Source organism: Pithys albifrons, chromosome 4 (genome assembly GCF_047495875.1).
Source record: "Pithys albifrons albifrons isolate INPA30051 chromosome 4, PitAlb_v1, whole genome shotgun sequence".
NCBI lineage: Eukaryota > Metazoa > Chordata > Aves > Passeriformes > Thamnophilidae > Pithys > Pithys albifrons.
Window position 1 is genome coordinate 29740941 of NC_092461.1, and position 26688 is coordinate 29767628.

At 41.5% G+C, this 26688-nt stretch overlaps 1 protein-coding gene across 3 annotated transcripts in view; it reads left to right on the forward strand.

Moving 5' to 3' along the window:
• Window positions 1-22199, forward strand: part of TSNARE1 (t-SNARE domain containing 1) — a 501884-nt gene extending 479685 nt beyond the window's left edge. For all 3 annotated transcript variants that reach the window (XM_071553024.1, XM_071553027.1, XM_071553026.1), the window contains exon 13: window positions 20908-22199. The gene's annotated coding sequence lies outside the window, so the exon portion shown is untranslated. The remainder of the gene's footprint in view (window positions 1-20907) is intronic.
• Window positions 22200-26688: the final 4489 nt, after the last annotated feature.

Sequence of the window (26688 nt, forward strand, 5' to 3'; positions counted from 1 at the left end):
ATGATCTACATCTCAAGCAAAGTGCTCTGCTAAGACCCGAAATGCATTACAGAGCAGTGGGTTTCACAGTCCAGATAGAGGCTGTCTCTCATTTTGAATGCAGCTTTTGAGTGGAAAAAAATTTATTTCTACTCTGTATTCCTATATAATTTGGAATTAATTCTGAGTTATAAATTACTTTGGTAAAATGTGATTATTTTACATGCTTTTAACTACTTTGCTATGTCATTGAATTTGCATAATAAACCTCCCAATCTTTTCCTCAAGTATGGGAGAGTATTTTCCTCTTACCACTCATTCCATCACCACCATCTCTTGACTTCATTCAGTTTTGGGCTCTAAATGATCGACCTGGCACCTCTAATTTTACATTTGTGTGTTGTTGCAATTTTTCCCCACATTCTGAAATCACTCAGGAAAATTAAATACATTACATTTAATTTTTTTTTCTGTGAGTCAGTCAGTCCCTCAGTCTTGCTTCAGTATTCGTTGTCCTTGTTTTGACATTTGTACATCTCCTTTGGTGTAAAGAAGAAAAGCAATCTGAGCTTCAAAATGTATCACTTGGGCTGGATGGTTGTTGTAGGTCCCTTCCTACTGAAATCCTCTCCTCTCCTCTCCTCTCCTCTCCTCTCCTCTCCTCTCCTCTCCTCTCCTCTCCTCTCCTCTCCTCTCCTCTCCTCTCCTCTCCTCTCCTCTCCTCTCCTCTCCTCTCCTCTCCTCTCCTCTCCTCTCCTCTCCTCTCCTCTCCTCTCCTCTCCTCTCCTCTCCTCTCCTCTCCTCTCCTCTCCTCTCCTCTCCTCTCCTCTCCTCTCCTCTCCTCTCCTCTCCTCTCCTCTCCTCTCCTCTCCTCTTCTCTCCTCTCCCTCTCCTTTTTCCATTCCATGTCATTCCATTCCATTCCATTCCATTCCATTCCATTCCATTCCATTCCATTCTTCTCTGCTCTATTCTATTTTTCAGTGTGTCATTACCTTTCCAAGTGAAGTTGCTCTCTCAGTCTTGGACTGGACTCACAAATAAATGTAGGCTTGAGGTTTTCACTGCTGTAGATTTGTAAAGCAGTCATGGAATGGCTGATTTGCTTCCTTGATTCTTAAAGAAAGAATTTAGTTTCTTTCTTTAACTGTTAACTGTGTAGTTTGGCTTCAAGAACAGTAATCGATGACACGGTTCCTTCCTCTCCTCCTGGACTTTTGTGGTGCTCCAATGCCTCGGGGGGGTGAGGGCCACACCTCCAGCTGATTTGTAATGCTTTGGGGTAATTTGTGGCCATTTGTCATTTCTGGGCAGCTTTTCACCTGTGTTAAATATTCAAAAGCAATTCTGCAGCTTCCATATCTTTGGGAAGTTTGCACAGTGTTGTCCTTAGTGCTTTAAGTGCCCAAGTACCTTGGAAAACTTTACCCCAACGGGATTTCTACTGGAACTGATGTTCTGGCTGGTACACAGCTCCATGGCTGAGTGCTCACAGCATATCAAGACAACATCAAGAGCCTTAGCAATGAAAAAAATATATCTGAAAGCAATTAGACGAAGGGAATTTCATAACTTTGCCATTACAGCAACCTTTGCTATTCTTAGTACGTTTTTCTTCTGAACAGTGAGTCACACAAATGCAGCGAGAAACAACAAAGAGGACGTCAAATTCCATTAGTGCAGGAGGGTGGGGGATGACAAGGGCAGCTGCTTGATAGAACAGAACAGAAAATTGCACTTTGTCTGGCAATTAAGGGAACAAAACGGAAAAAATTGTCACTGTCTTATTTCTGTTTGACTTCAAAAAGTGCATCTGATTTGTGCCTGGGGAAGTTCTGTAGGTGGCTGCCTGTCTCCCAGTCCTGCTGAAACAACATTTCGTGTTCAAAGTGGAGGAGTAAACTGAGTGATGAAATATTCATCTGACTAAATTCCTGCCTTTTTATTTGGTTTTGCTGTTATTAAAAAAAAGAAAGGAAAAAGAAAAAAGTCCCATTACTGACGAGGTTCAGCTTGGGGGTTGATGTAACAACTCATGATAGGATATTGTTTTTTAATGAACTTTGCAGCTGGTTGGTGTTTGGTGCCAGAAGGACTCAGTGATGCTGCAGACACAGGAAAGCAAAATCCTTTTTTTCTGAGCTGAAATCAAAAGCTGAATTTGTGTTCCTCTTTTAAGAGATCTAAAACAACCCCCAGATCCCTGTCCTGTGCTCCACTAAGGCTGGTCACAGTCCCTTCAGCCACCAGAATAGGATTAAAAAAGATATTAGTTTTTTAACACATTTTTCCACATTTTTAGAAGTTCAACGACTCAATAATCAAAAAGGAATTTGAATGAGCTATCCCAAACAATTTCATCTCAAGCAGTAATTTATTTTATTTTTTCTCTCCTTTTTCTTTTTTTTTCTTTCTTTTTTTTTGTGTCATTTGGAAAAATGTGACTTTCTTCTCTGAACACAAACCAAACCCAGCCCATTATCAAAAGGATTTAATATTAAAATCCAAGAGGAGTTCATTTTTTTCTTACAAATGGAGGGGAATTCAAGGTCTTGCTCACTTTGTGCCAAGGTAGAGGTTACACAGACCATCCAGTCTGCTGTGATGAAGCTACACAAAGCAGTAACAGCAGCAGAACTGGGTGAACTGGGACTCAAATTACACAGATTATGCATTTCCTGTACTTTCTCAGGTTTCTAATTCCATTATTAAAACACTCAACAGTATCATTTAATTGTTCTGAATGACTTCATAGAAAACAAGGCACTGCTAAAAGAGAAAATAAAATGGTCTCTTCTCTCCTCCTTCCAAATGTTTTCTGAAAAGAAGAGGAAAGTATCCCAAAATTTGCATTCATTCTATAAACACAAAGACCATTAAGGAAGACACACTGTTCCCTCATCCAGGATTTAGAGGTTTTCCATTAGAATAAGGGACATTTCTAGACATCTAAATCCTTGGAATAAGGCAGTGAGGAATGTGGACTTGAGCATCAATTTCTAAATATTTAAAGGGTTAGTTACTCCAGGTCTAAATACTCATTTTTCATCTGGAAGTTTCTGCCCCTCTATGGATTTGACATTACTGTCCTCAGCACTCTGCTCTGCACCAGTGTGGCCCCACCTCAAGTCCTGTGGGCAGTTTGGGTCCCTCAATACAAGAAGGACATCCAACATTAGGTGTGTGTCCAGAGGACAGTGACCAAGGCCTGGAGGGTGAGACGTAGGAGGAGCAGCTGAGGTCACTTGGTTTGTTCAGCCTGGAGAGGGAAGGTTGAAGGGAGATCTCATCACTGTCTACAACTTCCACAAGGAAGACATTGGAAGGGGAGGTGCTGATCTCTCTTTGGTCACCAGTGACAGGACTCCAGGAAATGGGATGAAGGTGCATCAGGGAAGGTTCATACTGGACATTGGGAAAAGGTTCATCACCCAGAGGGCGGTCAGTCACTGGAAGAGTCTCTACAGGGAAGTGGACCTGCCACCAAATCTGTCAGAGTTCAAAGAATGTGTGGACAATGCTTTTAGTCATATGGTTTGGTTTCAGGAAGTTCTGTGAAGAACAGGAGGTTGGACTTGATGATCCTTATGGCTCTAACTTGAACTAATGATTCCCTGATTCTAAATCAGTTCTGGGGTCAGTACCTCTTGGCAGGACATCACTAAAGTTTTTCTATCACTCTAAATGTTCCTTATTGTAAAATGCTTCAGTGAGACCTGGGCTTTGTATTTTGTCCCTCCAAGTTCCATGAGGTCCTTCTGCATTTGGTAGCTCATCCCATCCCTGAAAAAAGAGTAGTTAAGGAGTTATTTTCCTCAGAGATAAGGCAAGAGCCTGATGTCCCAGTGGGTTTTCATTTGTGTTCATGCTTGGCTTGTATAACTGGTAGAACACATGACATCAAACTGAGAGAGCAGGTTTACATTAGATACTGGAAATAAAATTCTCCTCTGTGAGGGTGATGAAGCCCTGGCACAGGTTGCCCAGAGAGGTTGTGGCTGCCCCATTCCTGGAAGTGTTCAAGGCCAGGTTGGATGGACCTTGAAGCGACCTGGTGCAGTGGAAGGTGTTTCTGCCTATGGCAGGGAGTTTGGAATGAGATGATCTTGAAGGTCCTTTCCAACCCAAACCACTTTATGTTTTTATTATTCTATGAACACTGTACATATTTAGAGCTCATGGGCTAAAATATTCATGGGGTGTCAAGGCTTCTTGGCACAGAATGTGCAGTGCAAGAAAACAAGTAGCAAAACCAGGACCATCAACTTCAAATGAACTGTCAGCTCCACAAAGGCACTCCCAGCATGTCCCACCAGGGCCCTCTGACAGATGTTTCTCTTTCAAGTTGTCTCCTCTGAGGTCTCCTGCTCAAATATGGTATGAAGGCAATGCAGTAAGAGACTAAATGCTAAAAGGAGAAGGGAAATGGCCTATGGATGTGTTGGTGAAGGAATATTTAAATTTTATTTTATATAAACTTTCATGACCATATTGAAGTTTGATTTTCTGTTGATGTTGAGGGGAGCCCATAGAGCTGTGAATTCTTCAAGGGGTAGTTTGTTTCAGCAAACTGTCCTTCTTTCTTCTCTTACTTTAAGAATTGTGGGTTTGTGGAGTTTGGAAATCCCTCTACTAAGTTTAGAAAACAGATTCTGCAAAGTAAATGTAGTTCTTTCACTGACAGTACTTTAAAACAAAACAAAACCAACCAAGCAAACAAACAAAGAAAAAACAAAAGAGAAAAACATCAGGCAAAACATTGGCATTAATTAGGAATTTCTGTCCTTTTTATTGTGAGGTTTAAAAAATGAGCAGCACAAACATGTTTTGCATTTCCAGAGCTCATTAACGTAGAAGGGAGCAAATTAAACCAACTTCTAAGTAGGAATCATAATTGTCAACCTTCATGTTTCAAGGCACCTTAGCACTTCTGCCTTCTTGATCCCTGGACAGGAGAGAAAAGGAAGACTATTTCCCCTTTTTTTCCTCAAGTCCCTTATTGAAACATCCTCTTAAATGCCTTTCCAAAAAACTAGCCCAAGATAAATAATTAGATTTGTGTATTTTGAACAAATTGTATGAGTAGTGAAGAACAATTCCTTGGGTTTCTAAAAGATCTACTCCATTTTTTATGTTAAGGGCTTCTATTTTAGCCTTTCTATGGGTTTATAGTTTTCTGGACTATACTGTGGAGGTCAGTCTGTATTTTGAATCTGGCCTTTTCTTTCCTGTTGGAATTGCGTCATTTTTCCACTGTCTGGAAGATGCCTCAAGCCTGGAACATATAAATTGGACACTGAGCTTTGCAGAGATTCTCACATGAGAAATATTCTAATATTTTAAGTAATCCCAAATTAATAATCCATGTCACAAAATTTCCCTTTAACAAGATTTTTCTACCATGTTGACACCAACCTTGAATATCCATGAAATTCCAAAAAGTAAAAGTCTTGAAGTATATGTGAAGAACAAGACATGTCCTTCACCATGTCATTTGAATCTTACTCTACTCTCTTAGATGGGTTTCAGGACAACTACCACTGAACTTTCAACAAGTTTTCCAAGAAATATTCTGAATATCTTCATCATATTATACAACCATAGAATCATTAAACCTGGAGAAGACCTCAAAGGTCATTCACTCCAAGCTCTGACTGAAAACACCACCATGCCCAATAAACCACAGCACAAAGTGCCTTGTCTTTTGAACACTTCCAGGCATGGTGACTTCATCACTTCTCTGGGCAGTCTGTTCCAATGCTTAATCACTTTGTCAGTGAATAGGTTTTCCTAATTTCCATCCTTGATCCAACCTGGAGCTCCCCTGATGCCACTTGAAGCCATTTCCCCTTTCTCTTCAACAATTAAGATTTATCTCTTGCATTTTGTGTTCGAATGATGTGTGGTAGTAAATATATTCAAGGTATTTTTTTTGTTTTGTTTTACTTTGATCTATATAAAAATGATCATTTTTAGTAAGAAAATGAAATGGTATATGCAAAGAATATCTGCCTGTGCTGCAGCTGGGGCTTTTTGTTATACAGACTTTCCCTTCTCCAAAAAGAACAGTCTCAGTGCATTTGTATTATTGGATTTCTGTGATGTCTCTCCAGCCTTATAGAAATACAATACCTCTGCAAAACAGAGCTCTGAGAGTACCAGAGAGATCTGAATATTTGCTAAATTATAACTGAAATGATGAAATATCAAAAATTTGTGAATTCTTTTTTTAATGCTTTCCTTTGGGCACCGACCAATTTTGGATAAAGACAAATACAACCATAACAATAAACAAAGTCCTTACATAAGCAGAAACAGGGAGTTTCATAACAAACAATCACATGCCTCACAAGTCATTAAAATGTTATTACAATTGAAGGTAAAGGAAATTTCTGTTTTCCCCAAGCATTTCTTTCATGAAAGGGCAAATATTTTCTGTCAGCATTTTGGAACTTATTCATGAGACACTATTTAGGTTTATCATTGCTATCCTTGTATAATTTTTCACTCACAGAAGAAATGTGAAACGAGGCTCATGAAAACTTTTACCTTTGAATGAAGTGTTGCTGATTTGAAATGATTGAAAGACATGGGTAGAGAGAAAGTACTGGATCAACATCCGCATTTAAAGGCCAATTAATCCTGCTTGTAATTAAATCAAGGTTTAGACTCTGTATCAAATGTTGCATTACATTTCTCTTGAGTGGATGGATAGATGGATGGATGAATATGACCCAGGATTCTTTTATTTATAATGTCTCCATGCTGACTTTTAAACACTGCTATAGAACAACCAAAGTCATTTCAAGCACAGCAGAAAGCAAATATTAGACTCCCTAGGCCTGATTCTCATTAACTTTAATGCCAATTTACACCACTCTGCCAGTGCATTGGGGCCATAAACTGAATTACATTAAGCATAAAATGTTTCTCGTGTGAAAACCAGACCCAGTGTATTTACAGGAGTTTTACAATCAACCTCCCAAAGATGGTACAACTCTTCCCACTTTCCCTTTTCTACCAAAGGGTTCACCACAGCTGCTTTCTCTCTCTCTTGGGCTGGAAAAGCTTCTTCCTTTCTGTTTGGATAATGTTGGATTACCTAGGGAAGAACCACAAAAAGAATCCTGACAAAAACCCCAGGAATAAAAAAGCAGATGCATTGCTGAAAGTACAATATTGACTGCATGAGCCCCGTGCTGGACTCAATATCCTACCCCTGTGTGCAGCTGATCTTTAATAATTTCTTCTCAATTATTGAACAAAAGAACCAACACAGGACGGGCCAGGAAGGTCATTCAGGGATAAAATCTCTGCTGTTCCTTTCCATGTGGGGGCATGGACCCCAAATCCTACACTGGAAATGACTAAGAGTCATATGGGAGGAGCTGAGGGTGTCCAGCCTGGAGAAAAGAAGGCTCAGGGGAGACCTTACAACCTGAAAGGAGGGTGTACCCATTGGCCTCTTCTCCCTGTAACAAGTGACAGGAGAAGAGGAAATGGCCTCAAGTTGTGCCGGGAAGGTTCAGGTTGTACATCAGGAAAAATTTCTTCACTGAAATGGTTGTCAGGCATTGGAAGGGGCTGCCCAGGGAGGTGATGGAGTCCCCATCCCTGCAGGTGTTCAAGAAATGCCTGGACGTGGCACTCAGTGCTCTGGGCTGGTTGACAAAGGCCAGTTGATCTGCCAAAGGTTGGACTCAATGAACTTGGAGGTCTTTTCCAACCTTAATGATTCTAAAAATCTAAGATATTCTGTGCAGTATTTTCTGGGACTGACTTTCCTACTGAGGTCTTCTAGTCATTTTTTGATACAGCCCAAACTTGTTGAGATTGCAATATACACTCTGAGCATCACCATGGCAGGGGACAGGCACAAAGAAACAATATAAAAGAAACAGAAGCAGAAGAAACAATATAAAAACTTGAATTCTACTACTAAACTCAGGCCACTCTTTGTTGGGGCAGCAGACTCTGAGATCAGCAGTGGTATTTCTGTTACCAACACAACATCTCAGCCAGTAACTCTGCTGTGAAATGGTTTGTTATCAGTGAGTCTGAGTCCGATGGGTCGGAAACAGTAGTTCTTTCTAGAAAAGGAACAAGACCCCAAGCTGTTTTGAGCAGAAACAAAAGAGTTCAATAAGAATTCACCCTTGGAACTTTGTCTTTCTTTCTTGATTCTCTTTCCTTACATTTCCTTTCATTCTGCCCTCTGCTCCAACCCCAGCAGCTTGCATCACCCATCTGTTAAATTTAAAAAGGGCTCCCTCTGCTCCTGTCTATTAAAGTGCCATCTGGCTGAGGTTCAGCCTGAGGTGCTGAGCACCACAGAGTGAATAAAGGTTTCTGCACTTGAGGTTTAATTAGGTAAGTGCTTTTTAAGTAGCATCACAGTTTCCCCTTAAACTATTTACTATTCCTCACCAAAGGAAAAAAGAAAAGAACAGCCTGACATGTATCAATGAGTGTTCCCACCCTTCTCATAATCATTCACATCTCCTTCATCTTCAGTGTTAGGAATAATAGGCAAAGTGGTCTCCTGAGTGTGTGTGAACCCTCCCACAGTAGAGGAATCTTTCCAACTCCATCGCTGCTGCTGCTGCAGACACATGTGCGCTCTGGACTGCACAGAACCACTGCCAACAGGAGGAGGAGGGAGCTGCTTAGATCAAGATGAAGCTGCAATTTGGTGTCATTGAGGGGGGAAGAGACAGAGGAATTGTGTGTTTTTAGGTGGCACTTGCACCGAGAGACTGGGCTGTTGCTCTGCAGGAATCTACCACCTCCAAACAAGGAATCTCAGAGCAGGAGTCCAGTGCAGTGAAGGCAAAAGACATCTAAAGAGGGGCAAGGTGTAATTTGAGTTTATTCTGATTCTTCAAACTGGTACCAGCTTCAGGTCAAGAATAATGACTACTTTTTATCTTCTTCCCTTGGTTTTTCTCTTTTCTTTGGTTTTTCAATTCCAATCTCATTCTTTTTAAGGTGGAATTTCAGTATCTGAGGAGAGAGGATCTCCTCTTGCTTGCTGAGGATGTGGAGGTTTCTGTGCAGTCCCACTGAACATGATGTCCAGTAAATTCACTCTGAAGAAGACAATGAGCAGTTCCAAAATTCTTTGCTAATTGGCATCATCTTGGGGATCTTGGTTGTGCTGAACAGAGACAACTGTGCATCAACTACCAAAATTAGTCTGTTTTTCAAATAATTATAGAGACATAAAGATAACTCAATTTTTTTTTCCATTCCACGGATTCACAATATTTCCCTGCAGTTTACTCTCTTGTCTAGACCTTGTCTAGAAAGTGCTTTTCACTTTTGTGTTAAGCATGGCAAATACATCAGTCACTGTAGTAGCCAAGATTTGTTAAAAATACCTAAACAGGTAGCCCTCTTTTCTTCCTCTGCCTTTTTTTTAACAGACTCGAGCTGTGAAAAGGCTTCTTTGATATCCAAAGTTCCCTCTGTTTATCCTGAAGCCCTTAAATACTTCATCTCCCCTCTTTTCTCTCTTAATCCCTTATAGCACTACATGCTAAAGAGTAAGTAAAATCTTAATCATATCCATTCACAGAAATGGAACCAGGGGCAGAATGAAGAATATAAAATGTTTAACTGGCTCTTCAATGAATGCCGAAGTATCTTCCCTCCCCAACAAACTCCTGCACATTTTTATGAAGATAAGGTTGTTTGACCCTGAGATAGCTCAGTTGGTTAAAACTTGGTTGTAATAATGCCAAGGTCATGGGTTCAATCCCCTGTGTGGGCCATTGACTGAAGAGTTGGACTCGATGATCCCTGTGGGTCCCTTCCAACTCAGAACAGTCTGTGATTCTGTGATTCCTGATACTCTTGGTTTGGTCACTGAAGATTTGTACAAGGCAAAGCTTTACAACCTGTGAACAGAATGAGGTAGTGCAGAAATATTTGCTTCAGAATTAAAATGTAAAACAAGCAGGATGGGATTAAGGTCACTGAAGTTTAAACAACTGAACCTGAACTGGTCACTTGATGTTCTCTTTCAGGCTGAGGTATATATTCAGACAGGTTAAATGGCATGGGTTTGAGGTATTGAATAGATTAGTTAAAGGTGAGCCAGACTGACCTCTCTATTCTCTAAGGGAAATGAGGGTGATTTGTGTTGATCTGGAACATTCGAATTTGAATGAAAATCATATTGACTAATGTTGGGCAGCAGAAAAAGGGAATAAACTACATTAGGCAGGTTATTTCAGCCACCTACATTAGAAGGATAGTGGGAGAGATCAAAAGGAAAGTCAGCTCAGTTCTTCATACCCTTGCTTGGGAACAGCCAACTAAGGTCCGAGTGAGGAGGTATCCAAAAGACTTATCAAGGTTATCTACAAATATCAGAGTGCAATCCCTGGCATCTGTGCATTTTCCCTGCCCTAAGCAGGGATCAGCTGCTTTAGTCTCCCCGGTGCCTACTGAAATACCTCCCTTCTGATGGGATTAGTCTTTGCATTAATCTAGTCCTTATTGCCAGAGTGCAAGTGAAGCAACCACGTCCTTCCATTCCGTGCTCCAGCCCTGGCACCATCTGTATGAGTAACACCAACATATGCATGGAAAACCAGCATCACCCAGAGTTAATAACAGCCAGTATTCAGATGGATGAAAAAAATGCATTATATTTACATCTGTGAAATTTATTAGTTCTTTTTTAATTAGTTCTCCATGCAGCAATTTGTTTCCAGTGCTGCTGTTAATGAAAACGTCCTAAGTTGCAGTTCAATTTCTAGTACTGGGAGTTTTATCCATTCCATCTCTGTCCTCGTTGACTAAAATCAGTTTTGTTTCCTTCACAGTTAAATAATCTTTAAAAAAATGTCTGAGGTAGGTACTTTTAGTATTTAAATATGCATGGCTGTTGCACTGAAAACACCCCTCAGTGTACAAGACAGCAACACTTGCTCTGCAAGTGTGTTTTTCTTTCCTGACAGGGAAGCTTTCCAGCTCTCATTTTCTCCAGTTCTGCACAAATCACATTATTCTTCCAGCAGTTACCTTTTGGCAAAACTGGAGCATCCAGTTCCTGCTCCCTTATTACCTGAAACAGTTTAATGCTGACCATGTTGTGTGTCTTCTGTGGGCTTTTTAAAGGTTTGCTTCCACTAACACGTGAATGAGAATTTAAAGGTTTCTGTCACTTTTTCAGCTCTGATTTTCTTGCTCTGTAGTTAAATGCTGCTGCAAGGTGAAAGCCTGGTATTTCCCCATGGCAGGTTCTCAGGGATGCTGAAATAGTTATGAGGCTCTGGATGGGTATGGAGTGATTTGCATCCCTGGCAGCCTTGGCTCTGTACTCTAGTGCTTAAACACTTGAATTTGTCTTTTCCTGCAACCAGACATATTTTGAATGGAGTCAGCAATTTTCTTCCTGATAGTTAATCCAAGGTGAAAGTCAAATGCCAGTAACTCTGCATGTTCCCAAATGAACATCAGATTTGCCACATTGGTGCAAACTGATGACTCGACAGCTCTATCTAATCTCTATTAGACTCCAGCACTTGATATCTTGGCTGGGCAGTGTTTTATGTCTCTCATTTTGATGCTACCCTGAGTGCTTCCCAGAATAATTTAGCATATTCATAAAGCTGATTTTGTTCCTCCTCCCTCCCTCCACACAACAGGAGTTGTGAGTCTGGGAGCCCTGTCTTGCTACAGAAAGATGGGCAGTGACTCCTCACACCAGAAGAGATGCCACCTCTTTAATAGAATCAGAATCACAGAATGATTTGGGTTGGAAGGGATCTTAAAGACCATCCTCCCTGTCGTGGGCAGGGACAACTTCCACTAGACCAGGTTGTTCAGAGCCCCATCTAACCCAGCCTAGAACAATCTCAGGCAAGTGAGACTCTAATTGCTTCTTCATGAAGTTTGGGGAATGGAGATGTGTGTTCTCTGGCTCAAAAGTTAACTTGCACCTCAGGACAGAGAGGTTAAAGCCTTTTCTTTTTCCCTCTCTTAAAAAAAAAAAAAAGGAAGATGAATGTCCAGATTGTCTTGGAGCACTTTGAAGTTGAGTCAAGAGGGAGGGAAATAGGCTGTGTAAGTGATGGTACCTTTATCTTTAAAGATAACATCTTCAAATTGCCTCCATTACTGGAGAAGTCTGATTAAAGAGGTGCAGTGGGAACTGTCCCTGCTGTTCCCTGCCAGCAGCTTTTACCTGACAACCACACCACCTGCAAAAGGATGAGTAAAATCATTCACCTTTTTGTTCCAAGTGCCAACTGGAAGAAACATCCTGTGCTGAAACACTGGCTAATCCAGTAACTCTGTGCTATGTTCTCCTTTTGATTCCCCTCATGAGAAACAGGGTTCCTCACTATTAAACTATCAATGTCTCCACTCCAAAGCTCTCCTAATTGCTACTTTTTAATGAAGAGATGGATGTGAGGAAAAGGGCTGCATCTTGGAGCTCAGCAAAACTAATGCAGCTTAAAGTGCAAAGTGAACTCATGGATGGACAACAAGCAGTGGCATTTTCTTGGTCATTCCGTGCCACCTGTTTAATGTCACTTAGATTTAGATCACACAATGCTGGAAATTTTAACCTTTTTTTTTTGAGGCAGCAAAATAAAGTCATAACCCTTCTCTGCACATCGAACCTCACTCTTCTCAATTCATTCTTTTGAGGAGGGTTCCAGAGAAATTTCTTTAGTTTGTTATTGGAATGTTGTGAAGGAAATCCCAAATCACAAGGATGCTTTTTTTGACAAGTAGAATCAGAGAATAAGAGAACCATCAAGGTTCAAAAAGATAGATAAAATCTTCAAGTTCAACTGTCAAACTACCACCACCCCCATGTTCATTAATAAGCATCTTTAGGGGCATATCCTCATATTTTTTTGAACAATTCCAGAGATAGTGGCTCCACCACTTCTGTGGGGAGCCTGTTTCAATGTTTTAAAACTCTTTCTGGGGAAAAAAAAATTCTTAATATGTCATCTAAATCTCCCCTGGCACAACTTGAGCCATTTCCTCTTGTCATGTGACTTCTTACCTGGAAGATGGGGGTGACACCCACTTCACCACAACCTCCTTTCAGGTAGCTGTAGAAAGCAACAAGATCACCCCTCAGCCTCCTTTTCTCCAGGCTAAACAGGCCGACAATCTTCCTGCAAGAAATATTATATTAGGGGAAAATGAGTGCATGTTTTTTGGAGGAAGCATCTTCTGTGGGTTTTGACCTTGAGAAGAAGCAAGGCCTTATCTTTAAGTGGTTTTTGTTCCTTCTGTGTCCTGACTTGCTTTAGAATCATAGAATCATAGAATGGATTGGGTTGGAAAAGACCTCCAAGATCAGTGAGCCCAACCCTTGGTCCAACTCCAGTCCCTTTACCAGATCATGGCACTCAGTGCCACGGCCAAGCTCAGTTTAAAACCTCCAGGGATGTTGAATCCACCCCCTCTCTGGGCAGCCCATTCCAATGCCTGAGCACTCTCTCTGCAAAGAATTTTTTTCTAATATCCAACTTCAATTTCCCCTGGCAGAGCTTGAGCCCATCGTGCCCCCTTGTCCTATTGCTGAGTGCCTGGGAGAAGAGACCAACCCCCACCTGGCCAGAACTTCCCTTCAGGCAGTTCCAGACAGTGCTGAGGTCACCTCTGAGCCTCCTCTTCTCCAGGCTAAACACCCCCAGCTCCCTCAGCCTCTCCCCACAGCACTTGTGCTCCAGTCCCTTCTCCAGCCTCATTGCTCTTCTCTGGACCTGCTCTAGCCCCTCAAGATCTTTCCTAAACTGAGGGGCCCAGAACTGAACACAACACTCAAGTATAGGCATGAAGGAGCTCTTCCTTTAGGCTCACCTTGTTCAGAGAATGGAATTGCTCATTTACTTATTTCCACATGTCAGGTTTTGACACAACTTCCTTTTCCATACCCCTGGGGGTGATGGTGTCTTGGTGGACCCAGGGCTGGAGTGACACACACGGAGACACCCAAGATACAAGGTGAAGTATATGCAGTGAGTTCTGTGTTTGTGGGCGAAAGCAGAAGGTAGAGAACAACTGTTGGAGGGGTTCAACCTCTGTGGGCCAAAACAACTGGTCAGGAAGAAACACGAGTGAGTCTTTGGGGAATTAATTAGCTGTAAGTTTGTGCTTCAGGTAAGTCCTGGGGACTCCTGTCAGAACTTCTGGAAGGACTTGTCAGAATCCAAACTTCACACATCACATAACCTCTAAAAATGCTTTCAGGGCTTATGTTAACTGTATCACTCAAATATTCGAAGTTGCTGGAGGTTGAAAAGGAGCTTTGTCTTGGATTAAACATTGTCAGGTTAAAGAAGGATGTAATGAGTTTTCAATCATATACAACTGCCATGCACAGTGTGCCATGAGAGAAAAAACGAGGTCAGTTCACTCATAAATAGATTTTCCCCTTGTTCTAATGTGATGAGACAATGCTGCTGAGATTTGCTCTTCACTTGCCATTTAATCAGAGCTGAGTTTGCAATGTCATTACCTGCTGTTTCACATATTCAACACCAGATAATTTGAAAATCCTTATGCAGATAGTCTTGCTGCTTCTATAACAGCATTTGTTTTTAGGAGGTTGGGCAAAATTATTCCCCTTCATTTTGTGTCACCTTCCAGGCACTGGGCATTCCACCTTTGTGAAATGAATTTTCTCATCATCCCCACAGTTGAGCCAGCAATATTCAGTTCTGAAATGTGATATCACCTGTTATTATTTCTTGCCGTTATTATGTCATAATGTGCAATTTGGGCTTCTGGGTGCAAATTCTGAACTGCTACAGATCTTTTTCATGGGCCTACATGACGATCAATTGAATGTTGCTTAAAAACTTTGCCTTGTACTGTGCACTGCTAAGACAAACCTCAAACCTTTAGAGCTCCAAGAGAACTGCTCAAGGCTAAATCCCTACCAGGACCATCATTAACTTCAAGCATGAAGATGGAAAATGCAGTGAATCCCAAGAAGCTGGCTTGGGTAAACTGTATCTTTCTTGGACCACCAAACAGTGCCTGTAGTTTGGGTTTGGGATTTTTTTTATTGCTGGGGTTTTTTGTTTTGTTTTGTTCCCAGTATCAGCTGGTTCCTTGATTTAGTTTTGCTCTAGGATTAAACTTTACTATCCACAAGATATCTCTGTGGTGGTCCCTGAGAGATGCCCCATGTACTTGCATTATTGTCTTTCCTAAAACTCCTGTATTAACAATGATCTGAAGCTGCCAAATTAGAAGACCTTGATACCAGGGCAAAAAATCCTCTATACTTCCAAAGGGTCTGGATTTCAACTGGGACATACTTCCAAACAGAAAAGGAAATTATTGCAGTGAAGTTGAATCAAAGGTGGCTGCTGGGAACCATTGATGCCGTTAGGAGAATGCACAGGGGAAATAAATGTGTAAGAGAATATAAAGCAATATTGCACGGGGTGTATCATCACCCTGCTATCTCATTTCTTTCTGACAGAGCACTGCTGGGTTATTAGGCCTGTCCTATTTTAAGAAGCTGCTGTTAATATTCCAGTAAAAGCAGAAATGGGCAGTGTGGCTGAATAAGAACAGCAGATTTTCTGCTGTGGACAGTTGTGTGCTAAAGAAAGTCTGTAATGAAAAGCGGATATCATTTACTTCACTAGAAAATTAGTTGGATGGATTATTTAAAAAGATGAACTTTAACTGACCAAACAACAGGTTTTACTGAAGGCAAAATCTCATCATCATCATTTGAACAAAGGCCCAGCTAAAGGCTTAGGTCTGGAAGGTTCACAATGTCAGTAATGTAATTGTCAGACTAATCTGGTATTTCATGAGCTTCATCTTCCAAGAGGCAGAAAACACCACAGATTTTCCTGATATTGTGACTTTTTTCTTCTTTTCCTTGTCTTTGTTTTTATTTTTCTATCCTGACAATGCACCAATAAAATTTATGTATAGAATAAAGATGGTTTGTCAGGTCCAGGTTGAAACCATCACCAAAGTGATCAGAAAGGGAAGACCTGGGTCCTCAGAGCCCTTTTCCCACCATCACAGAGACAGAAGAGATTCAGTTCAATGGAGTAAAGTCATGAATTGCACCCCACCTGCAGAGGAAGGTGATGCCCAAAGCTGGTGACCTGTTGAATCCTGAACCTATGAGCAAAGTATATTTTCCATGTTGTCAGGAAAATAAAATAAGAATATTAACAACTAAAAGTGACAAAAAATATAAACAACCAGAGGTTTCCTATTTTCCCTTCAATATTCTCCTGGAGGTTTCCAGAAATTAAAATTTAGATCCTCATGTTACAAGATTCTATCTCCACTCCCAGCCTCAGAGGTTCTATATTCATACCATGAGGGAAATGATGGTGCAGCTCTGTCATACTTGGAAGCTACTTTGCAATTTACATCTGAAACTGGAAAGCAGACAAACAAATTATATTGTGACATGGGTTTAATTAGTGTCAACTTGGGTATGTGAAGGTTTCAGTTTGAAAGTAGCAAAAGAAAGTAGTGCTTTGGGAACAGGTGTTTTAGAACTCTGGAAGAAAACAAACAAAAATCAAAATAAAAGAAAACAAAACTGAATTAAGCAAAAAATAGGGAAGGCCCTAACATTTCCTTTTCGTGGGCTGCAGCTCAGGATGTCTGTGCTCAGGGTCCAGCTCTGGCACGTGCTCACTCCCTGTGTGAGTTTGACATGTTGAGAAAGAGTCTATAAAAACTCTGAAGAGCTGTTTCCACATCCATGTTTTCAGTGCTCACCACCAAACCCATCTGTTCATTCTGTCCTAGGTTCTCCATCCTTTGGGCAATCCATCAGACCTCCCTCAACAGTGTGGGTTTAATGCCTGTGACTTTGCAGAGCAACTGTAAGAACTTTCCTGTGGGCCTGATGCAAAGCTGGATAAAATCCAGAGTGTTTGGACTTGAACGAGGTTTGGAGCATCTCTCCTCTTTCACTGACACTTCATGATTTTATAGGCCACTTCTGATATCTCAGTCAGCTTGTAATGAATGTCATCATTTCACACTTTGAAAGAACCCTTAAACTGGCCAAAACCCTCTCCACATATAATGCTCATCTCCTATTAATAGTGGGCTACAATATATTTGGATGGGCCTTCTCCAACACAGAAGTTCATTGAGACTCATATCCATGAGCAAGTCCTTAATCTGTATAAATTTGCAAAATTCCAAAGTTGTATCATCACGACTTACACTGTGTGATAAATGTCCCCATATTTACTTAGGCAGAGATCTCACTTGATTTGAAACAACAGCAGGTAGGAACAAATTGGTTTATTACTCTGGATAATTCATCTTCCCATGGGACTCCCTCTTTAATTCACAGGCAGAAGAGCCTTGACTGAATAAAAGAGCAGAGTCTACCACAAAGAGGTGAAGATGCTTCTCTGAAGCCAAGGAGGACTGTGGGCCGGATCCATAGCTCAGGTTCCTATTGCAGCTTTACAGCTACCACAGGGCTGGAGCAGCTCTTTACAGTCTGTTTTTGCAGTTCTCAGTAAAGAGACCTGTCAGCTTGCACAGAAGAGTAATTTAGCACTCTGATAGCAGCAGGTTTGGTTTTGGGTTTGTTTTTTTTTTTTATTTGCCCTTTCCTTTCTTCCCCTCTCTCTATGCATGAGAAGAAAAAATCAAGATAAATATGCCTGTTTCCTTTTATTGACTAGGAAGGTAATAGAAATGACTCACTGAAATACAGACAGACAAAGCCTCAAGTCAGCCAAGTTTCTACTGGTAAAGTTCCCCAGATCCAAAAAATAACCCCAAATCTACTCCAACATAACTTTACTTTTTTCTAGAGATTTTAATTTAGTTCTCTATTGGTACAGTAGCTAACATGAGACTGTATAGTCCATGAGTAGAGCTGCTAAACTCAGTGTAACTATTATTGCAGCAAAGAGCAAACCCATCTTTAATCACAACCTGAGTATGGCAGAACACAGACTCTTTCTTGGTACCTCAAAATAACTCATTTTTATCCTCAACTAAACCAGAAACATATTTGAAGGCTGTTGGTTTGTCGGCCCAGAATATATTTTAGTTAGATTGTGTCTGGAGAATCTCTCTTGTTACACTCCAAGTCTGTAGATTATCAATTCAAATGGCTTTTGCAATGTTAAATGTTTTCCCTGCCTGCAAATCAAGATTGATAATCTCCAGCACTGCAGGGCCTGCTGAGAACAATGGTGGTAGAAGGGTTTGCTTTCGTGTCCAACATATGGTCCCTTCTAGTCCTTGGAGATTATTCCTCTCCAAGGTCCACAGGATCTGACTTGCCCTTTCCCTCCTGTACATGGGCATGTGAATGCCCATACAGGAGCTCACTGGGAGCATCTGCCACATGAGGAGAGGTTGAGAGAGCTGGGACTGCAGCCTGGGGAAGGGAAGGCTCAGGAGGATCTTATCCATCTACATACACCTGACTGGCAGGGCTAAAGAAGATGCAATCGGGCTCTTCTCAGTGGTTTCTACTGGCAGGACAAAAGGCAATGGGCACAATCTGTAATATATAAAAATGGATTAATCATGAGAAAATACCTTTTTTATTTTTTTTAATATGAGTGGTTGAACAGGGAAATGGGTTGCTAAGAGTTGTGTAGTCTCCAGCCTTGGAGCTATTCAAAATCCAGCTGGACATGGCCACCCACACCTGCTTCAGCTCACTCTGCTTGGAGCTGCTGGTTTGAGCAGATGATCTCCAGAGGTCTCTTCCCATCCCATTCATTCTGTGGTTCTGTGACTTGCATGGGCAGTGAATATATTGGTGATGGGTACCTATAGAAATCTCACAGGATTACATAATGCCATGAAATGGTTTCAGTTGGAAGGGACCCTCAAGGCTCATCTTACAGCTTTTCCTCTGTAAAAAAGTATTGTGAAACCCTGAGTGAACAGGAAAGTGGGAATGGTTCCCAAGGGAGTGGGAAGGCTCTGTGATTGGTGGTGTGACCCTGAAATTAGCTCAGTTGGTTAAAACTTGGTTGTAATAATGCCGAGGTCATGGGTTCAATCCCTGTGTGGGCCATTGACTTAAGAGTTGGACTCAATGATCCTTGTGGGTCCTTTCCAACTCAGTCTGTGATAAGTCTGTGATATAAGTCTGTGTCCATCCACTTTCCAGAGTCTCTGCACTTACCTGAGTTACTGGAGCAAATCTTTTTGTGGCATTAAAAGGACTTTGGCTACTGAATTTTTCCAGCTAAATTTAGGCATCAACAGTGGTACTTTTCTGCATCTGAGAAAGTCATCCTGAAGATCCCCTTGTAGTTAATACAGGTCAATAACAGCCAGTGAAATTTGGGTCAATATGAAGTTGATGATTTTATTCAAATGAGCCCCACCCTAAAAATCCTTGGCTGTATTGATTAGATCTGTAATTACAGTAATAGGAGCCTGGAGCCTGGGAGTCATCACTCTCAGAGGGAGGTACTTCCACCTTAAATTAGCTGAGAGGAATGTCATCTTCAGAAGGATACCCTTTTACATTAGTGTTTTTATTACCTCTTTGAGGCGTTTGTGTGAATATAAGGGAGGAACTGTCATCTCTGCTTTGTCTATGCAGCACAGCAAATAGTGGACATCTGATTTGAAAATTTTATCTAAATGATCTTATTATGAGCAATTTTGACAATTAGCATAAATAAAAAATGTGTGTCTGTATTTGGCTGCTTTGAGGGAGGGGAGTGTCTGAAAACTGGTCTGGTTTGACACCCTGTTGGTTTACAGAAAGCATAGTTAAAGCAAAGAGTGTTTCTGAGACTTTAACCTGTATTAAAAAATAAAAAGAAAAAGAAGAAAAAATAATTTATCGGTTATGTCTTCAATAATAATAATAATAACAGATTATTTTTTCATTGCTTTCCGCACCTTTGATAACAAGTTTAACTGCATTTTCCTACATTGCAGAGATACACAAATGATATTCAGGAAGGAAGAAAAGGTAGAATAAACACAAATACTACAAAAGGCTGCAGATGTACTTCCTGCTGATGTTTACTGCCAACACACAGGCCTGTTCAAGGGGTGGGAGTGCAAAAATACACTTTGCCTGACATTAGAAGTCCACCTTGGAGGTGCTATTTTGCTGCTGATGTCTGTCCTCACAGGCTTCTTTTATGGTAATTGGAGAGAAACATATTCTTTCATAAAAAATTACCTTTTTTTGTTCCACTATCTGTCTACATGAATACTGTAAACATGTTGTAGTTTAGATCTACATGGTTTTGATCTCTAATTAGAGACCTACACATGATGCAATGAGTCCTTCCCAGCCAGAGGTATCTGAGGTTTTCATTGCATGGAAAAAAGGGAATCAAACTGAGATTTCTTAGATATATTTTCTCCTGCAAAGTGCACCACTGTCACATCTGGCTTCTATGCTTTGTCCACTTTGCAGGAAAATGTATTTTTGAAGCTAAATGCAATATTCTCCAGGTGTGGGAACAACTGGCATTGAAGAGCAACACAAAATCCACTCTTTTCCTTGCTACAGCAGCTCTATGCTGTATTTTCTTTATGAATTAGTTTTGTCTCTACTCTCAGTCTTAGAATCATAGAGCAGTTTGGGTTAGAATGGACCTTAAAGATCATCTTGTTCCAATTCCCATGCCATGGACAGGGAACCTTTCACTAGACCAGGTTGCTCAGAGTCCATCCAAGCTGGCCTTGAACTCTTCCAGAGATGGGGCAGCCACAGCTTCTCTGGGCAACCTGTGCCAGGGCCTCACCCCTTCTATGTCCACAATTACCTTAGGCTGGAAGCACTGAAAATACACTTTTCTGATTTTCCATCTGCTTTGCTGCTGACTCTGCGTTTTGGGACTCCCTTGAGTAACCCCAGGAACATCAGGAACAGCTTTACGTCAGGAAGTCTTTGTGAATCATGTAAATACTTACCAGCTCTTCTTGGTTTTGCAGAGCCTGTGACCCCCCTGGGAAGTGGAATGGATTCTCAAGGCATTGCACATTCAGGCCCTGCATCCCTGCCTACGTTCTGGCCACGTCACTCTGAACCTGCTACAGCCAACAAAGTGTATGGACAGAGCCCCGAGTTTCATACTGTGTGAATAATTTTGCCTGTTTTATCCCCCTTCACTGGAGACATCTTTTATCTTATGCCACAGATTTTAATTACATCCCCTGTGTCTGGGGAATGCTGTTCTTTCGCCTTCAGGTTTGCTGTACAATGTGCTGTAAGATAAGTAACTGTTAATTCATCTTCATTGTTCGTGTTTTTAACCTGCTTCTGATCTCCGGCTCTGCTCATTTAAAACCATGAAAGTCAAGATGTTTTGTCTGATTCTTCTTTAAAATTTTTTGTTCATGATTTTGTCCATTTAAATATTAATTTAGCTCAGATTCCCCTGCTGTGCATTGCTGCTTTAGACTTTGCTCTGCTTGATCTGAGCTAAGCACGTTCACAATTCTGTGTGCCATTTACAACACATCAATTAGATGCTTGTTTGGTCCCACTGTATGCACAGAACAGCACATTTATTTATGGAAAACACCAATGAAAGAGCAGGACAAGTAAACAAAACACATTGTTACCATTTTTAAAGACCTTTAATCTGTTCAAAAAATCTAGCAAGTTATCTACTGAAAAATGCCAAATTTTTCATTAGATTCCGTTTCATAGGTTTCAATGCAACCAGCATTTGGGATTTTGTTTCATTTTCACCCACAATATTTTCTGCTGACTACATGATTGAAAAAGCCATTTAAATTCCCATTTAAATGTTTCGTGTATTATAAATGCAGTTTGCCTCCAGTAAACAAAGCGTTTCAAAAAAGGTTTTCCTTAAAATGTCATCGGAATTATTGAGAAGAATTTAACAAAATAATATATTTTTTATTCTTTGGGAAAAGTGAAATCTTTGGACAAAAATGTTTCTCACCAGAAAAAAAAAATTAAGAAGAAGAAAAAAATCAGTTACCTCTATATGTTACGGAGTTTTGGTTACTGTGAAGTTTTAGAAAAGAATAACAAATATTAAACTGGATTCCTGCCTGCACTGATTTCAGTTGCATGCTTCCTTTCCAAAAAGCTGACACAACCTTTCCTTGGCAAAGGTTGAGTACAGAAAATGCTCAGAGAAATCTTTGCAGGTGCTTAAGCTCGTCCAGGGTCAAAGCTGTGAAACTTCTTAAACTGATGCAGTTTGGTTTGTTGAAGAAACAGAAGATACAGGTTCTGGTGACTTTTCTTTAGATCTGTCCTACAAAATCCACATAACTGGATTGTAATATGTAATATTGAATATTCATTAATTGCTATTGAGAAAAGCTAATTAGTAACGTGATTTATTTTTTCCCCCACTCCATCTTAGTGCTGGCATGAAATTAGAAATTATGACACCTGCTTCTTTACCTTACTATAGAGTTTACTTCTGAAATAGAGCTTTGTCCTTCTATCCACCACAAAGTGCAGACTGCCTCCATCAGCACATTTGGCAAATCCTACAGTGCTGAAAATCATTTTCATCTCGTTAGTGAGAGCTGAACTGAGCCCAGCTCGTGGCTGATTGCGAGCAAATATTTTGAGAGCTTCGAGTTGCATTTGAACAAGGGATCCAGAACAAACACTCCTTGCCCAGTCACTAATCCCATTCATTAGCAGCTCAGTGATTACCTCATTAGTGTGATGCAGTGCAGAGACAGATTGATTGAGGTTTCCGGGAGCCAACTCACACAGCACATGCATTTGGCACCAATGACCCAGGTAAAGTATTTCTCTGCTGAAACTGTAGAGATTGTCTGGCCTGGAGCAAGTGTGAAATCATGTGGCAACAAAGACTTGCTGTTGTGTATTACTTGGTTATAATGGCAAATGCTATTAAAAAAAAAAAAGCAAAAACAAACTAACAAAAAACCCACCCCAAAACATCAGTTATGATTAAACAGCATAGTCAGACTGAATCATAGAAAGGGATACCTTCCACTAGACCAGATTGCTGCAAGCCCCATCCAAGCTGGCCTTGAACACTTCCAGGGATGGGGCAGCCACAGCTTCTCTGGGCCTCACCAGTCTCACTAGAAACAATTTTTTCCTTATGTTTAATCTAAACATGCTCTCTTTCATTTTAAAAAAGTTGTCCCTTGTCCTGCCACTGATAAAGGTATCTCCATCTTTCTTATAAACTCCTTTATCTATTGAATTGCTGCAATAAGTCCTGTGCAGCACCTTCTCTCCAGGCTCAACAGTCCCACCTCCCCCAGCCTTTCCTTGTAGGAGAGGAGTTCCAGCCTTGTGATCATTTTTGTGTTCTTCCCCTGGACCTCTTTTAACATGTCCATATCTTTCTTGTGCTGTGGAGTGGGTTGTGGATTGGGTTTGTGTGGCCACTTTTGGGAACTACTGGTGTGGTTTCTGTGAGAGGCTGCCAAGACCCTCCCCATGGCCAGCAGCACTGATGGCCAGCAGCTCCAGGATGGACCTGCTGCTGGCCAAGGCCGAGCCTATCAGAGACAGTGGTAGGACCTCTGGGATAACGTGTGAGAAGGTGGGAAAAAGAACTTCCAGTGGAACACCAGCAACAGTCAGAGGAGAGGAGAATATGTGAGAGAAACAACTCTGCAGAGAGCAAGGGCAGTGATGAAGGACAGGAAGTGGGTGCTCCAGGTGCTGGAGCAGAGACATCCCTGCAGCCTGTGGTGCAGCCCATGGTGAGGCAGCTGTGCCCCTGCACCCCACAGAGGTTCATGGGGGAGCAGAGACCCCTCTGCAGGTCTGGGAGGACCCCACAAAGGAGAAGGGAGATGCCCAAAGGACACTGTGACCCCATGGGAAGTCAGCACTGGGACGGGGTCCTGGCAGGACCTGTGGGCTGCGGAGAGAGGAGCCCAAGCTGAAGCAGGTTTTCTGCCAGGCCTTATGACCCCATGCAGGATCTATGCTGTAGCAGCCTGTTCCTGAAGGACTGCACCCCATGGAAGAGACTCACAGTGGAGCAATTCATGAAGATCTGGAGCTCATGGGAAGGACTCACACTGGAGAAGTTCATGGAGATGGGAGCAGGGGAAGAGTGTGAGGAGTCCTGCCCCTGAGGAGGAAGGACCAGTGGAGATATGTGATGAACAAACCATAGTCCCCATTCCCCATCCCCTTGCACTGCTAAAGGGGAGGAGGTAGAGAAAAATGGGGAATGAGGTTGAGGGCAAGGCAGTGGGAAGGTGTTTTGAGATTTGGGTTTAGTTCATATTATCTTACTCTGATTTAGTTGGCAATAAGTTAAACTCATTTCCCCAGGTCAAGTCTGTTTTACCCAATACAATAACTGGTGAGTGATCCCTCCTTGTCCTTACCTCATCCCACAAATCTTTATTTGTATTTTCTCTCCCTTGTCCAGCTGAGGAGGGGAGTGACAGAGTGGCTTGGGTGGGCATCTGCCTTCTAGTCAGGGTCAACCCTTCACAAGCTGAGTGCAGTATTCCAAGTGGAGTCTCATGAAGACAGAGGGGCAGAGTGACCTCCCTCAGCCTGCTGGCCATGCTTTGGTGCAGCCCCAGTTGGCTTTCTGGGATGCAGTTGCACATTGGCAGCTCATGTCTATTTTTTCATCCACCAGTCCTTCTCTACAGGGCTGTCCTCAATCCATTGGTCACCCAGGCTAATCTGATTCTGGTGATTGCTTGATGAGGTGCAGGACCTTGCCCTTGTTTGACTTCACACCGTTCCCCCTGGTACCCCTCTCAAGCCTGTCAAAGCCCCTGTGGCTGGTATCCTTTCCTTTCAGTGTGTCACTCAGCTTTGTGTAACCCACAAACCTGCTGAAGGGCACACTCAGTCTTGTTGTCTGGGTCATTTATAAAGAAATTAAACACCCTTGGGTCCAATATGGACACTACTTGTTGCTAATCTCCATTTGGACAATGAGCCATTGACTGCAACTTTAATTGCAAGTGAAGAGATATTTTCTATTGCTTTACTCACTTCATGGGCACATTTGCCTTTGCCTTCCTCATGGAAAATATATCTAACAATGCCATTTAGCAGCTGTTTATGCTGCTGATGCTTTGGGAGAAAATACAGGCGTAGACTATTCTTCTTTACAATATCACAGAGCTTAAAGCTTTCCAACAGCAGGCAGCTCACTTTGGGCAGATCCTGCAAGCCACCATGACAAAGAGAGTTAATGTGAGAACAGAATATGACAGGGGAAAATTCTAATAAACCTCTTTTCAAAGGCTTCATGAGGAGCTGGAGCATGATGGCAATAGCAGAAGATAAGACTAAAGAGATCTTGACAAAATCAGTTAAGATTAGGCACATCAGAACCATGATGAGCTAAGTACCTACTTCAGTTATTAAGTTGTCAGGTCATTTTAGGCAGGAGTGAAATAGGAAACAGTTTTGTCTCTAGTGACTTAAGGACAAATGTGAACATGAGAAAACAAACCTGTTTGGATGCCTCTTGTTCTCACTCACAAGTCATTCAGGTGCCAGTGAAGTTGCTCAGATCTGAGATCTTTAAAAATGAGGGCTGTTCCTCAAAGCTGGGTCCACAGAAGGAAATGGGTGTCAAAACTGATGCTGTTGTACATCCCATCCACTGTTCAAAAATTTCTTGACTCTTTGTCCTCTTTTATGACACATGTGAAAGCTTGTATGGGATATATAAATACTGGAGTTGGACTTCGATGATCCTTTTTTGTCCTTTCCAACTCAGGACATCCCATGATTTTGTGAAATCTACATTGTTAGGAAGACAGCCACTTGAACTAACCAGGAGGAAGCCTTGAGGAGCATTCTATGTCTTCATCACCATGGGGTGGGACATAAGAACTGCTGTACTACCTTAGTTCAATGCTCCCTATCACTTACTGTCTTCAGCACTGGCCACAAACAAGTAACCAGGGGACAGAAAAGGTACCTGCAATATTTTCTGCCTAATAATCTCACAGTCTGCATTTTCATTTTTCCATTAAGGGAATTTCCTGATGATAGTGTGGCTTATAAAGGAGTTTCAAAGGTCTAGGATCAACTGAGAAAAGGAAAAAGCAAAACCCAAAAACTCCAGGGCTTTTTTGCACTGATTTTTTCTCCTAAGACTATAATTTCATATGCATTTTTTCCTTCCATCAAAAAAGGTGGTTGGCAATCTGTCTCAATACACCTTTTCCATCTCATCATAATTTCTCAGCCTCTGTTATATAGAGGGTTTATACCCCAAAGAGAGTGAATTTAGATTAGATATTAGATTTAATTTCATATTAGGAAGAAGTTTTTTACTGTGTTGGTGGGGAGGCCCTGGCACAGGTTTTCCAGAGAAGCTGTGGCTGCCCCATCCCTGGAAGTGTCCAAGGCCAGGCTGGACAGGGCTTGGAGCAACCTGGGACAGTGGAAGGTGTCTCTCCCCATGGCAGGGGGGTTGGAACTGAATGATCTTAATGTCCCTTCCAACCTCAGCCATTCTAGGATTCTGTAATATCCCTGACTTTAGGCAGCCCAAGATACCTGGAAGGAGTTCAGTCTTTATCCTACTTTGTTTTCTGCTGGCAAGGGGCCTGTTATCTCCTCTGCATGGTGCATTTTGATCCAAAATCAGCTGAAGTTATTGGACATGTCAGGCATTACATTTCCTGTTTCACCAGTTCTGATCGTTCTTTAGGCAAGCACCGGAGAAAGCCACAAAATTGAAATTCAGTGATTGACACATTTCTACACTTTAGCATTTCATGGCTCTGAGAGCATATGAA